Source organism: Ovis aries, chromosome 15 (assembly GCF_016772045.2).
Source record: "Ovis aries strain OAR_USU_Benz2616 breed Rambouillet chromosome 15, ARS-UI_Ramb_v3.0, whole genome shotgun sequence".
In the NCBI taxonomy this organism is placed as follows: Eukaryota; Metazoa; Chordata; class Mammalia; order Artiodactyla; family Bovidae; genus Ovis; species Ovis aries.
Window position 1 is genome coordinate 73,545,439 of NC_056068.1, and position 14,487 is coordinate 73,559,925.

The 14,487-nt window shown below is 51.7% G+C and overlaps 1 protein-coding gene, 1 long non-coding RNA gene and 1 other non-coding gene across 14 annotated transcripts in view; 1 reads left to right on the forward strand and 2 right to left on the reverse strand.

Moving 5' to 3' along the window:
- Nucleotides 1-8,638: 8,638 nt before the first annotated feature.
- LOC121816714 (uncharacterized) lies at nt 8,639-10,219 on the reverse strand. The gene is made up of 2 exons (XR_006056414.2): nt 9,805-10,219; nt 8,639-8,770 (listed from the first exon to the last, which is right to left on the reverse strand). It is a non-coding gene; the product is annotated as an uncharacterized LOC121816714 (long non-coding RNA).
- A 280-nt stretch (nt 10,220-10,499) lies between these two features.
- The window catches only part of CD82 (CD82 molecule), a 56,512-nt gene continuing 52,524 nt past the window's right edge, over nt 10,500-14,487 (forward strand). For 3 of the 12 annotated variants that reach the window (XM_060399527.1, XM_042233387.1, XM_012096282.4), the window contains exons 1-2: nt 10,912-11,034; nt 11,367-11,418. The gene's annotated coding sequence lies outside the window, so the exon portion shown is untranslated. Of the gene's footprint in view, nt 10,610-10,911; nt 11,035-11,366; nt 11,419-12,178; nt 12,257-13,474; nt 13,653-14,487 lie in introns of those variants that run through there. The other 9 variants (XM_060399530.1, XM_060399529.1, XM_042233386.2 and 6 more) reach the window with 9 other exon arrangements.
- LOC114118584 (small nucleolar RNA SNORA61) lies at nt 13,691-13,816 on the reverse strand. Its single transcript, XR_003591826.1, has one exon. It is a non-coding gene; the product is annotated as a small nucleolar RNA SNORA61 (small nucleolar RNA).

A 14,487-nucleotide genomic window follows, 5' to 3' on the forward strand; every position in this document is an offset into this window, starting at 1 on the left:
TTAAAATTGAACATTCAAAAAACTAAGATCATGGCATCTGGTCCCATCATTTCATGGCAAATAGATGGGGAAACAATGGAAACAGTGAGAGACTTTATTTTCTTGGGCTCCAAAATCACTGCAGATGGTGACTGCAGACTAGACCGTATATTAAAAAGCAGAGACATTACTTTGCAGACAAAGATCCATACAGTGAAAGCTATCATTTTTCCAGTGGTCAAGTTTGGAAGTGAGAGTCGGACTATAAAGAAAGCTGAGTGCCGAAGAATTGATGCTTTTGAACCATGGTGTTGGAGAGGACACTTGAGAGTCCCTTAGACTGCGAGGAGATTAAACCAGTCCATCCTAAAGGAAATCAGTCCTGAATATTCATTGGAAGGACTGATGCTGAAGCTGAAATTCCAATACTTTGGCCACCTAATGCGAAGAACTGACTCATTGGAAAAGACCCTGATACTGGGCAAGATTGAAAGCGGGAGGAGAAGGGGACGACAGAGGATGAGATGGTTGGATGGCATCACCGACTCAGTGGTCGTGAGTTTGAGCAAGCTCTGAGAGTTGGTGAGGGACAGGGAGGCCTGGTGTGCTGCAGTCTACGGGGTCGCAAAGGGTCAGACATAACAGGGACTGAACTGAGCTCAACTGATCTTGACTTGTTCCTGGCTTTGCCACTTCCCAGCTGCGAGACCTTATTCATTACATTTAGTTAAACACACGAGCCTTAGTCTCCGTCTCCACAAAACAGAGGTGGTAATTGTCCCTACCTCTGAGGGTGAGTGAGAGGATAAGATGGGATAGTGTCTGGAGCCTGGTGTGCGGTACACCCTCCATCAGCAGGAGCTGCAGTGGACACTTGTCATACTGACAGCCCCTGCATCTGTTGGATAATCTTTCTATACTGGAAGAAATCCCCACATTACAAGTTCTGCCTCCCGCAGCGAGCATCAGAACTCTTAATTCCCAGCCTCCCTGGCGCCTGCAGGCCAGCGGCCTCGGGGCCTCAGGTCTGACACTCATTTGGAGGGAACAGGCCCTGTGAGGAGCTTCTGTATTTCACTGTTGTGACGGAGGTGGTGGGCTCCCAAGGGTCTGCAGTTCCTGGGGCAGAGAGGAATCAGGAGGAGGGTGCGATGGGGACAGCTGTCTTATCAGGCCAGTGCTGCAGCATGGTTTGCGCTTCCCTGACGGCTGGGTGGGTAAAGAATTTGCCTGCAGTGCAGGAGACACAGGAAATGCGCGTTAGGTCCCTGAATTGGGAAGACCTCCTAGAGGGGCACATGGCAATCCGCTCCAGTAATTTTTACCTGAAAAAATATCCGTGGACGGAAAAGCCTGTCGGGCTATGGCCCCCAGGGTCACAAAGAGTCAGACACGGCTGAGCGACAAAGCACGCAGAAGCACGTAGTGTACTTTGGGGCCTTATTCCTGGAAACTGAGCTTAAGCCTGGATCTCTGCTGCTGCTGCTGCTGTCAGTCGTGTCCGACTCTGTGTGACCCCATAGACGGCAGCCCACCAGGCTCCCCCGTCCCTGGGATTCTCCAGGCGAGAACAGTGGAGTGGGGTGCCATTTCCTTCTCCAATGCATGAAAGTGAAAAGTGAAAGTGAAGACGATCAGTCGTATCCGACTCTTAGCGACCCCATGGACTGCAGCCTACCAGGCTCCTCCGTCCATGGGATTTTTCAGGCAAGAGTACTGGAGTGGGTTGCCTGAATCTCTAGCCAACCCCAATTCCACTCAACAATTCAGGGGGCTTTGCAAGTGCTGTTTAGTAAATTTTTCTGCATAAACAGCTAGACTCGACTTCCTGTGCTTTCAATGCCTCAGTCAGTCAGTTCAGTCGCTCAGTTGTGTCCGACTCTTTGCATCCCCATGGACTGTAGCACACCAGGCCTCCCTGTCCCTCACCAACTCTCAGAGCTTGCTCAAACTCACGTCCATTGAGTCAGTGATGCCATCCAACCGTCTCATCCTCTGTCGTCCCCTTCTCCTCCTGCCCTCAATCTTTCCCAGCATCAGGGTCTTTTCAAATGAGTCAGCTCTTTGCATCAGGAGACCAAAGTATTGGAGTTTCAGCTTCAACACCAGACCTTCCAATGAACACCCAGGACTGATCTCCTTTAGGATGGACTGGTTGGATCTCTTTGCAGTCCAAGGGACTCTCAAGAGTATTCTCCAACACCACAGTTCAAAAGCATCAGTTCTTCAGCGCTCAGCTTTCTTTATAGTCCAACTCTCACATCCATACATTACCACTGGAAAAACCATAGCCTTGACTAGATGGACCTTTATTGGCAAAGTAATGTCTCTGCTTTTTAATATGCTGTCTAGGTTGGTCATAACTTTCCTTCCAAGGAGTAAGTGTCTTTTAATTTCATGGCTGCAGTCACCATCTGCAGTGATTTTGGAGCCATAAAAAATAAAGTCTCACTGTTTCCACTGTTTCCCCATCTATTTTCCATGAAGTGATGGGACCAGATGCCATGATCTCAGTTTTCTGAATGTTGAGCTTTAAGCCAACTTTTTCACTCTCCTCTTTCACTTTCATCAAGAGGCTCTTGAATTCTTCTTCACTTTCTGCCATAAGAGTGGTGTCATCTACATATGTGAGGTTATTGATATTTCTCCCTGCAATCTTGATTCCAACTTGTGCTTCCTCCAGCCCAGCGTTTCTCATGATGTACTCTGCATGTAAGTTAAATAAGCAGGGTGACAATATACAGCCTTGACGTACTCCTTTTCCTATTTGGAACCAGTCTGTGTTCCATGTCCAGTTCTAACTGTTGCTTCCTGACCTGCATACAGGTTTCTCAAGAGGCAGGTCAGGTGGTCTGGTATTCCCATCTCTTTCAGAATTTTCTTCCACAGGAGACACTCAAAGACAGTTCTGCCTCAGTCTCTGTGGGGTCCCTGGGTCCTGGTGTGCATAAGGTTTGTTTGAGCCCTCTGAGCCTCTCTGGCGGGTATGGGGTTTGATTCTAAATGCGATTTCACCCCTCCTATTGTCTTGCTGGGATTTCTCTGCCCTTGGACGTGGGGTATCTCCTCCATACAATGCCTACTGTAATATTATTTCATTGCCTACTTAATATCATCTCAATGCCTACTAAATGTTTTTTCATCACCATTATTAAACAAGGGTCATCAATCTTCAAGGCCTTCACACACCCAAAGGTACTGCAGGCCAACTAACACTGGCTCCCACATCCCATACCAAGTTTCTGTGTCCACGCTGGGTGAGGAGTCTGCAGCTGGAACCTCGTAAGGAGACCTCATTCCACATCCACCCTTACCTGGCCCTCATGTTGGGCCCGTACTTTGCTCCTGGGAGCCTGAACTGACCCGAGGCCCAGGGTGGAGGCTGGGGACCCTTGCCTCTCCCCCCAGCCTTTCCTCTCTAAGCTTCTCTTGATTGGTTGCACTGACAGCTACAGACACCAGACGGCGCTCAGTGCTCATTTCAGAGGGAAGCCTGTGAAAAGTATTTTTAATGTTTTGTTTTCATTTTAGTTTCTACATGTCTGCTAGTGAAAGCAATGACTTGGAGACGACTAATTAGTCCATCTTAACACCCTACTGTCGCAAACGTTGCAGGTATGTTGTCTGCAGCTTACAGACGAGGGAACAGACCCAGACAAGTGAAGATGTAAGCTTAAGGTCATCTGGCCAGAAAGTTACCAGGGCAGGGACTTGAGCTTAAACCATCGCTCACAGAGGAGAACTGTGCTAACACTTCAGCTTTCTTAGGGAGGGTCGTGGAGAGAAGGGTCTGTGGTGTCTTCTGGCAGAGGTCTGTGAGGCAGTGCTGCTACTCAGAGAGCTCTCAGTACGAAAGCCAGTTCAACCAGCCTGTGTTGAGCCCAGGACTTGTAAGCTCAGTTGCCCACTGCAACCCAGCAGGTCCCACAGAAATGAGGAGTGCAAGTCAGGTAGGCAATAGGGAGAGGTGGAGACTGTGGTCAGCTGGGGGGTGTAGATTACAATCAAAGCGGGTGTCATTCTCAGGTCCACTAGCTATTGCCCTATCAGAAGGCACATCGGGGTGTTTTGGACTTTTCTGTTTCTTTCTCAGAAGGTGTACATCTAAATATTGTGAAATCCCCAATGATGAAATGCTCATGATAAAAGCAAAAAAAATTTTTTTCATTTCAATTCTCTGAGCTTTGGCACCCTCAGCTTTACAATGGAGGACACTGTCTACACCCCTAGCTTTTGGGGTCACGGGAGTGTTCTTTTTGGCCTTGCACCTACTTTAGGGAAGGATCTCACACTGGTCTTGTGCAGCGCCACCCAATGGCGGGCGTGAGAGCTGCCATTTCTGGTCCCCTTTTGGTAGTAGTTCCCCATCCATCTCAGGGATATAGGTGTATTTAAAGACACTGAAATATGTTGCCCAGAGGAGCCTTCTCTGTTTTCTTCTCTTCTGCTCCTCCCTGTGGGCACCAAGGCCATAAGAGACGGCCTCCAATAGGATTTACTGTGGTTCAAGGAGAAAATAATAAGGCTGCCTACTGATCTTTATGTTTGTGCATGTTTTATGTATCTTGAATATTTTAAATGACTTTTTATCTTGTTTTTTAAAATTTTGAATTGCATACAGTTCAAACTATGCCAAATGGAAGCAAGGTGCTACCATTCATTTACTTATATATAATCGAGATGCCTACATCTCGATTTTTATTTATAAAGAAATGTTGCCATTTATTTATAACATATGTAATCAAGAAGCATACATCTCCACATTTATTTATAATCAAGACGCATACATCTCAATTATAAATAAATAAACTAACATTCATTGGCATGTGGGCTCATGACTGTTTGGGGTGCCCAACCCCTGCCATGGGGTTGACGGGATGCCCAAAAGCGGAAAGCAATAGATGTTAACAGGGAACTGAGGATGGGGAGACATCTTTTAACAAACAGTTGCCCAACGTGTTTTTTAAAAAGCTTCATAATATGTAAAGCACTACACTAACGCTAGTTATCCAATTAGTTGAATATACTCATAGCCGTTTTTAAATCGTCTGGCGCATGGTAAGAACTGGCTTTAAGGATGGAGACTCTGCCATTACTGTTGCCGTCGTGCTTGGTGCTGCCACGCTGCAGGGCGCCCCTGCCCGGGTTCTGGGTCAGCTTCCCAAACGTGCCGAAAGCCCCATGAGGCCAGGGCTGTATGGGATTAACCCTCAGACCTTCAGATGTAGTAGGGGGCAGGGTGGAATCCAAGCAGTGGTCTAAATGATCTTTGTTAAATGGCTGGGACAGAAAATTAAAAAAAGAAAAGAAAGCAACCAACGGCTCAGTCCCTTTGGTGGGAACTTGGGGCTTCCCTTGTGGCTCAGCTGGTAAAGAATCTGCCTGCAATGGGGGAGACCTGAGTTCGATACGTGGGTTGGGACGATCCCCCAAAGAAGGGAAAGGCTACCCACTCTAGTATTCTGGCCTGGAGAATTCCATGAACTGTATAGGCTATGGGGTTGCAAAGAGTCAGACACGACTGAGTGACTTTCACTTTCACTTTGCGTCCTGTCCCAGCTCCAACCCAGCTATGAGGGGCTTAGAGTTTAGATCCTCATCCAGTCCTTCGGAGAAGAAAGTAAAGACCTTGGCTGTGCTGAGCCTATTCAAATGCAGGCATTACCGTGCTCAACCATAGACTCAGGCTTGAGAAATTGCTATTGACCATTTCTTGGCCCGAGGCTCAGAAAGAGGACACAGCAAGGAGCAGGTGTGTGCCCAGCAAGGGTGGAGCCCAGCTCCCCGGAGACCAGCATTTTTCCTGCGTCTCAGGCAAGAAGGCGGGTGTTTTCAAGGCCCCGGGGGAGCTTTGATTCAGTGTGAGCCTTCAGAGATAGACCTGGTGGCTTGGTGGTTTGGTGGTCAAACTCTGGGTGTCTGTGCCCTGCCCAACTTGGGCCTTTCCCATTGGAGTCAGTTTCTTGCGACTGAAAACTTGGTTGGCTATAAACTCTCACTTCTCTTCCCTTTGTCAGTTACTAATTATATGACCCTGAGCTGGTCACTTGCCTCCTCAGGGCCTCCGTTCCCCTATCTTAGAAATGGGAATCATAATAGTGTGTGCCTCCCAGGATTGTTGTTACGAGGATCCAACGGTTGCTATTTGAGTTTAGAACTTTAAAGACACAGTACTGGTCGAAGTTCTGAGGACTCTGAAGAAGGACAATCCTAAACAACCCAAACTCTCAAGACTGTGTGTCCGTTACCAGAGTTCTGATTTATTTGTGCACAAATGGTTGTGTGAGCAAATATTGGGCACCTTTTTCTTTAAAGCAGCTTAATTTGGATTCTCAGTTCCCACCAGAGGACTTTCTACTACAGTCATTCTGAGGTCCTGCTCAAAACAGATTGTATTTTTCAGACTGATTCTCCCGCCAACAGGAATATCTGAAACAATACTTTCTGTCCTGCAAGCACTTTTAGGACACTGCAACCCCTCATAGAGAGAAGGGGACTATGCCCCCTCCCTTGAACCAAGTGGAACTTTGTGATTGTCTCTACTGACAGGAGGGCTTCCCAGGTGGCGCTAGTGGTAAAGAACTCGCCTGCCAATGCAGGAGACGCAAGAGACGTGGGTTCGATTCATGGATTGGGAAGATCTCCTGGAGGGGGCATGGCAACCCACTCTAGTATTCTTGCCTGGAGAATCCCATGGACGGAGGAGCCCAGTGGGCTACAGTCCATAGGGTCTGAAAGAGTTAGACATGACTGAAGCAACTTGGCATGCACACGCCACTACTAGGACACAAAGGAAGGGATGCAACATGATTTCTGAGTCTAGGTTGTTAAACATCATGAAGTGTCACATAACATAGTTTTAAACATGTTTTGTGACATGTTTTAGACATAACATAGCTTTAAGTTTCTATCTTGATCTCTGTTAGCTCTTGAAACCCAGCCATCTTGCTGTGAGGGGGCCCCAGAAGCCTGCCAGGCCTCATGGGGAGGAACAGTTCCTCAGCTCTAGCTGAGCTCCCAGCCAACAGCTGGCGCCAACTTGCTAGCCAGCTGGGTGAGTGTGCCATCTTGGAAATGGATCCTTGACTTCCAGCTGAATAGGTTGATATCACGTAGAGCAGCGAGAAGCCTTCCCTATGGAACCAACCCCAAATGGCAGATTCGTGGGCTGAATAAATGATCAGTGGTTTGTTACACAGCAATCAGAAGCAGATGCACCTCTTGCCCTCCATTCTTCCCCCCAGAGCTGTAAAATGTCTTGGCCACTTACCTTGGCCCAGGCATCAGTGAGAGCCTGACACCCATGCTCTTGCACCACACAAGGACCTTCAGGTCTCCTGCTCGGCAGCTCCTGAGCCGCCTCTGGAGTGGAGAATCTTTTGAGAGGCTGCTGCTGCTGCTGCTAAGTCGCTTCAGTCATGTCCGACTCTGTGCGACCCCATAGTCGGCAGCCCACCAGGCTCCCCCGTCCCTGGGATTCTCCAGGCAAGAACACTGGAGTGGGTTGCCATTTCCTTCTCCATACAACCACACCCTTTGGAGGTCTTGCCATAATCACGGTCTCCCCTATCTCCAAGTTGGTCATCTGAAGGCTTGCCTCAAGTCTTTCTAGAGTAGTTCTTCTTGCTCCTTTTCCTGCCTCCAGAACTCCTGGATTCACCTCTGAAATGGATTGGAGGTTTCCCAAAAGATTTCTGTCTGTAATCTCTCACTAGAGGTGGCTCAGCTCTCTGCCAGGAAAAAGCCCAAGGCAAGTTATGACAAAGGCTGACTCCAGCTGGAAGGAAATGCTGGAAAACCAACCCAACTTGATATTTCATTAAATAACTGAGACACGCATATACTCAATGACTGTACCCTGAAGGCAATATCACCCCACTCCAGTGTTCTTGCCTGGCAAATCCCATGGACGGGGGAGCCTGGAAGGCTGCAGTCCATGGGGTCGCTAAGAGTCGGACACGACTGAGCGACTTCACTTTCACTTTTCACTTTCATGCATTGGAGAAGGAAATGGCAACCCACTCCAGTGTTCTTGCCTGGAGTATCCCAGGGACGGAGGAGCCTGGTGGGCTGCCGACTATGGGGTTGCACAGAGTCGGACACGACTGAAGCGACTTAGCATCATCATCAGCAGTACCTTAAGCTTCTAGTGTGTGCCTGGCATTATGCTAGGTGCTTTAAAGACCAGGCTGAACGGCAGGGCCACTCATCGCCCTGGACAGGAGGCCACCTGTGTCTACCCAGAGCCTGCACCCCAACCCCTCCTCTATCATGCTTCAGGTATCTAAAAACCTAGATATTGCTGCCTAAATGGCCCAAGCATAGTTTTAGGATTTATATGAGCAACTTCTCCAGGTCCATCCAGGGGGACAACATGCCCTCCTATGCACCCCTAGAGATGTGACTAGTGGTAGCTGCAGGCAAGTTGTGTAGACAGAGTTTGGGCCTGTGGGCTGGGGTGTTCACAGGCCAGCATCCTAGGCTACTTGTGACACAGGGCAGAGATGGAGCTAGGAACAGAACTGGGGTGGGTGGCACGGAGGGCTGGGGTCAGGGCCGACTTACTCCACACCGCCACGTTCCCGCACAGAATTCCAGAGTACAAGAATTCTAAATTTCAGCATGGCCTTCTTGGTCGTTGTAAAGAATATTTCTCAAGGCAGAAGAACAGACATGTTTTATTTTCAGTTCAGTTCAGTTGAGGAAGGGGGTAGGGAGGGATGATGGAATCCAGCTGTTTAGCCACCTGCCAATCACCATCACCAACACTCCCGGCTTGAGGGAAGGGGATCTGGAGCAGGGTAGGAAAGGAAGGTAGTTTATGCCCATTTTGCACGGATTGGCTAGGGTGGGGAGTGGGAATCCAGCCCAAGGCAGAATAGCACCATCATTCTCAAAGTGTGGTCCGTGGACCAGCAGAATCAATATTACCCAGGGCTTTTTAGGCTCTTGGCCCCCTGCAGGAAAGACAGGGTCCTTCTAGGGAGGATAACACTATGGGGCATTTCTAGGCTTACAGGACTCCCCAACCCCACTCCTCTAGCTTCATGTGGAGATTCTATGAAGGAGACTTTTTACTAGAAAGAGAACAGTTATTTATTGAGTAGGCAGGGTGTCTAAGAGTGGCCAAACACTTCATGGGCATTACCACATTTAATCCTCAACAGCCACCCTCAAGATTGTTCCCATGATTTTCCCTTTCAAGGGCTCGGTCTAGAGAGGTTAATTAAGTACCTTCCTTATTTGCCTTGGGTCACAAGGCTCCCAGGAGCCTCCCTGGTTTTTGTGATTCTCACATCACACTAACTTCACCTTTATGCTGAACAGTGTTTCTCGAGTGTGACTTAGAATCACTCTGAAGCCTTGTTAAAGCAAACTTGCCAGGCTCACACCTCAGAGTTTTTTAATCAGTAGATCTGAGATGGGGCCCCCAAACACATGTTCCTAACAAGTTCCCAGATGCTACTGCTGCTGCTGCTGCTGGTCTGAGGACTGTGCTTCGGGAACCACCTTGTTGGGCAGGGATCCAGCTCCCCAGCCTACTCCACCCATGCAACACCAGCATAATCAAGTTCTTGTGAGATGTCAGTGAGATAATGGGAGAGAAAGAGCTTTGTCAGCAAGACAGGTCAATGGCTCTAGTCATTACACAGGGACCCGAGGAGGGCGATGGGATGCAAGTGGGGGTACCACAGCCATCTGAAGATCTTTTGCCACCCATCTTAACTCTGAGCCACTTCTCAAGAGAGAAAGCCACCTTCACAGGGATGGACCAGCAACCCTTCCCTGCCACCCAGCTCATCACCCCACGCCTCCTCCCCTTACCTCCGGCAGCCTGCTAGAACTGTCTCAGCAGCTGGCTGGCCTGGGCTACTTCTCCAGGGGCCAGTCCAGACAAGCTGGTGCAGCATCAAGCCTTATGATTCACGGCCCTGGGGCTGGGTCCTGCTCACCACCCGTGTGAGACTCGGGAGGCCCCTGACTTCCCTTCTCTGAGCCTCAGGTTGCTCATCGGTAAAACGGATGCAACACTTGGCCAGAGTCTTGCGAATTCAACGGCCAGTCCTTGTAAAGTACTCTTCTTAAGCCGGAGTCTGGCATAGAGCCTGGCCCATGGCGAGAGTTCAATCCGTGGTGGCTGTTAGTATTTTCAAATCGTGTCTGGGTCCAAGCTACGTCTTGATAGAGGCCAGGACTTGGAACGCAAGCCGCTCCCACGCCGCCGTTCCCCGTTGCACCCGGATATACCCGCCCTGGAATGCCAAGTGTGGGCCCCCCACCCCCTCGCCCGGAGGCGTGCCTGCCCGGGGTAGGGTTGCCAAGGCAGGGCAGGATTAGACAGGCGGTGAAGCGAGGGAAGGGGCGTTCCTAGGGAGTGGCCTCTTCCTAGGAGGGCTGGTGGCGGGGGGATATAGCCCCGAAGCGGAGGGAGGCAGAGGCAGGGATGCTGGGAGGACCTTCCAGCGGCCTGGGAGGAGCCTGGGAATGTTGAGGAAGGCTGAGGAGGGGGCGGGACCGTTAGGTAGCGCTGAGACGGGGCGCTTCCCACCCAGCCTGGGCTGGAGCTCGGGGCCTGGGCCAGAGAGAGCTTTTTATCCAGGCAAGGCCCGGCGGCTGGAGGTGGAGTGGGGTAGGCCTAGGGAGGGTGACCGTGGGGGCGGGGCCGACCGGGAGTGTTTTGGGGGGGAGCCGTAAGCGGGGCGGGGCAAGGGGCGCAGCTCCACTCGCCACAGGGCCCGAGGAGGGGGAAGGCCGAGGCGAGCAGAGCCGGGTCGGGCTGGGAGCCCAGCCACGTTCCAGTAGAGCCTGGAGGCTGAGCTGGAGGCGCGGCTTGGGCCGCGTCCGGAGGCCGAGGGGCGTGCCCGGGGGCGTGTCCTCTGGAGGGGGCGGGGCCAGCCGAGGCCGTTGAGTTCCCCGAAGACCGCTGGGAGGGGAACGGACGATCGAGCGACTGAACCCGGCGCTGCGCAGTCGGACGCGGAGCACTGGGGCGCAAGCGGGCGACTCTTGAGCTTGCAGCGCCGAGCTAAAAAAAAAAAAGAGCAGAGGCGGCAGGTGAGAAGTGGGTGGGGGAGGCCCTCCGGCAAACCAGGAGCAAGGTTAGTCTTCGCCCCCAGTTTCCAGAGCCCGCTCGGGGCAGCTTTCTCGGAACAAGTGACAGGTCGGGCCGCGCAGGCAAGCTGGTGGTTGATTGAGAAGGAGCTTAAGTTCCAAGTCCTGACCGCCACCCGCCTCCCAGTTCTCTGCCTCCGCCGCGCACCAGCTGTGTGACCCCAGGCGCGTCCCCCTCGCCCCCCCGATTAACCGGCTTTGGACCTCTCGGGTTCCAGTACAAGGAGGGGCTGGACCCAGGTGGCCTCCGTGCTTCCACTGCCCTTTCTCGCTAGGAACCCTCGGAAGGTGAGGCCGGCAAGTGAAAGCGAGAGCGGACTGCAACAGGTATTTCAGATCGCGTCACCCAGACTAGTCTGTTTCCCTGCAGAGTGGCACTGAGCAAAGGGGGCTCTCTGTGAGCTTGAAGCGCATTGCTTTAAGGGTCTCACTCGTTCCTCCGATGGGACTTGAACTCACAGGCCTGGGAAAGCTGGAGAGCGGAGGGGGCGTGGTGACCCAAGTCTGGGAGGTCTCAGCCTTCCCTTCCCCACACCTGTGAGAGCCCAGTAAGACGTGGGGTGGGAAACTCAGCGGGGACTTTGCCCACCGCGCCCCCCCCCCCCCCCGCCCCGCCCCGCCCCGTCCCAGGGCTTTTCCAGGTGAGGAGGCTTGGGAGGCCCCTGGCGGAAGCTAGGGGACAAGGTCTTATCTGGGTGAGTGGGGAAGACAAGGGAAAACCCCACCAAACGTTGGGCCCAAAGTCAAGCTCAGAGCCTAGGGCGCTTGCTGCATGCCAAGTTCCTTCTTGGGCTGGAGGTTTCTGTCCCTGTGGCGGTGGGTGTTCTGTGCTGGGCCCTAGTAGCTAGTTCGGTGGTCAAGGCGTTGGGACCACATTGATTCGGGTTCCAGTCACTTTCCATGCTTCAGTTTCCTCATTTGTAAAGTGGGCATAGTGATGGTAATCAATGGTAGTGGTGGTTGTTGTTCAGCTGCTAAGTTGTGTCCCTCTCTTTTGTGACCCTGTGGACTGTAGCCTGCCAGGCTCCTGTGTCCATGGAATTTCCCAGGCAAGAATACTGGAATAGGTTGCCATTTCCTTCTCCAGGGGATCTTCCCGACGACCCAGGAATTGAACTTGCAACTCCTGCATTGGCAGGCGGATTCCTTACCACTGAGCCACCTGGTAGGGAGGACATAATACAATAATGTGTATACAGTGCTTAGCAAGGCGCCAGGCACCCAGTGAGCCCTCCCTGTGTGACATCTGCTCTGATGTGGATGGGCAGGTGATAGACTGGCTTCCTGCCTGGGAATGAGACTGTTTTTGGAGGGCTGGCTGAAGCTCCTGACCTTGTGAGAGCCAAAACTCGCCACCTGCCACCAGCAACACTTTGTCCATTTTGGGGTTGGGGGGGGCGTGTCATCTAGACCAAAGACTAGCTGAGTTTTGGGTAATACTCTTGCAGTCGTTAGGTATCTGGCTAAATAACCCCCCAGATGTTTACTTAACATCTATTATATATCAGATGGAGCTAGGTGATGTGAGGTAGAAATGAACTAGCCTTCGGGTTCTGCACTCATTTTGAGTTGCTCCCAGTGGGGTCCCTATCCCCACCATGCCTCTGCTGGAGAAGATAACTCACACCCAGAGCTCAAGGCCAGATGAGATGTCATAGATATGGAACTGCTCTGGCGGCCAGAATCCAGCTCTTCCATTGCATGCTGGGCTCAGGGTGGAGGTGAGGGGCAGTGTGTGCACCTCTTATCTGTTTGATCAGGGTTGGGCACTGAAGGTGACTGACTCCTCGAATCTCCTGGCAAGATGAGCCCTATACTTTGGAACCAGCTGGAAAGCACTACAGGAGAAGGAACTGGCAGCCCACTGCAGTATTGCAGCCCAGAGAATCTCATGGACAGAGGAGCCTTACAGGCTACAGTCCATGAGGCCACAAGAGTTGGACACGACTTACACCACCACAGGACAGAGTTTGGTTGAGGGCCGTACTATTAATATGTGAAGGGGACAGCATGTGTAGGTATGGGAGGGGTGGTGCCCAAGAGAGGTGAGACACTAGGGAAACCAGGGCAGGGGGTGAAGGGGCTTCCTGGAGTTGTCGAGACTTGAACAGGACTTTCTGCCTGCGATTCCAAGTCCTGCTTGGGCTTAGATCAACTTGGGGCCCCAGACTCCCTCTCTAAGCTTTTGAGTGGCATAAGATTAAGAGTGTGGTATGGTGGGGAGGGAGAGGGGTCAGTAGGTGTTGCCTGTATGGGGCACAGGGAAGAGATGTTCCTTTCCAACAGTGCTTAGTAAACATCTAGTGGAAAGTCCTCCCACCACCCCTCCACCCCATGTGATGACTGGCGGATGATGACACACTGACTCCATCCTTAGTTGCTTACAATCTGGTAAGGAACTTGGACAAGGGGACTCTGACAGGAGATAGACGAAGAGTCAAAGGGATCTTCAGGAAAGTTTCTGGAGCAAGTGGAGTCTTGGGTGGGCCTTAAGCATTTCGAAGGTTTCAGCATCCACAGCCAAGGCAGTGTTTTGGGTAGATACGGATGCCTAGAGGAAGGTAAGGGGGTCAGCGTGTTCAGGGGAAATTTTTTTCAACCTTGTTTGAAAGTAGCCCATATGCTATACAGCAGAGACTATAAGCACAGCTTCAGTACCACTCTGCCTCCTTTTATGACCACCAAGACCAGGGTTCAGATTTGATGGAAAAGGGAACAGGGGGGGTCAGGGAATTTTGAAGAAGCAGCTCGATTAATCAGTCTGGCTGAAAAGTTGAGACTTGACAGGAATGGGAAGGGAGAATGGTAGGTTGCATCAACTCATGGAGGACTTTGAATGCCAAGATGAAATGTTTGGATTTGCATTATAGACCTTGCGGGCTGCTGAAGGTTTTCGAGCAGGGGAGTGACCCCGTCAGAGTGGCACTTTAGGATGGACGGTCTGCCAGATGTGCTGGGGTTCAAGACCCAGCGGTCAAGGGAGAATGAGCCAATGGCTGTAGTGATAGGAAAGGAGGGCCCACAGGGGCTTTGGGAAGGTCTGGGGCTGGGGTTGGGGGGAAGGCACTGTCGGAGGGGAGGGAAGAGCGAGTGTCCCAGAGTGTCTAATGTGCCCTGTGTGTCTTTCTATCCCCCACCCAGCCTAGACCGAGGAGCACGGCAGACACTCAGGAAGGTGGCTGGGCTGGGTGGGTACGGACGCTGGGGAGGGCGATGAGTGCTACAAAGTGATAGAGAGGGAGTCGCCCAAGAAGGCTCTGTGTTTGCCCATGCGGGACAGGCGTCTGGGTGAGTGGAGGGAATGTGAGCCAGTCGTCAGGGGGCGGGGGCTGGAGAGCTGGGTGTTTGGAAAGACGTGCCTGCAGCCCCTCCCCTCCTCATCCAGCCCAGGGAGGG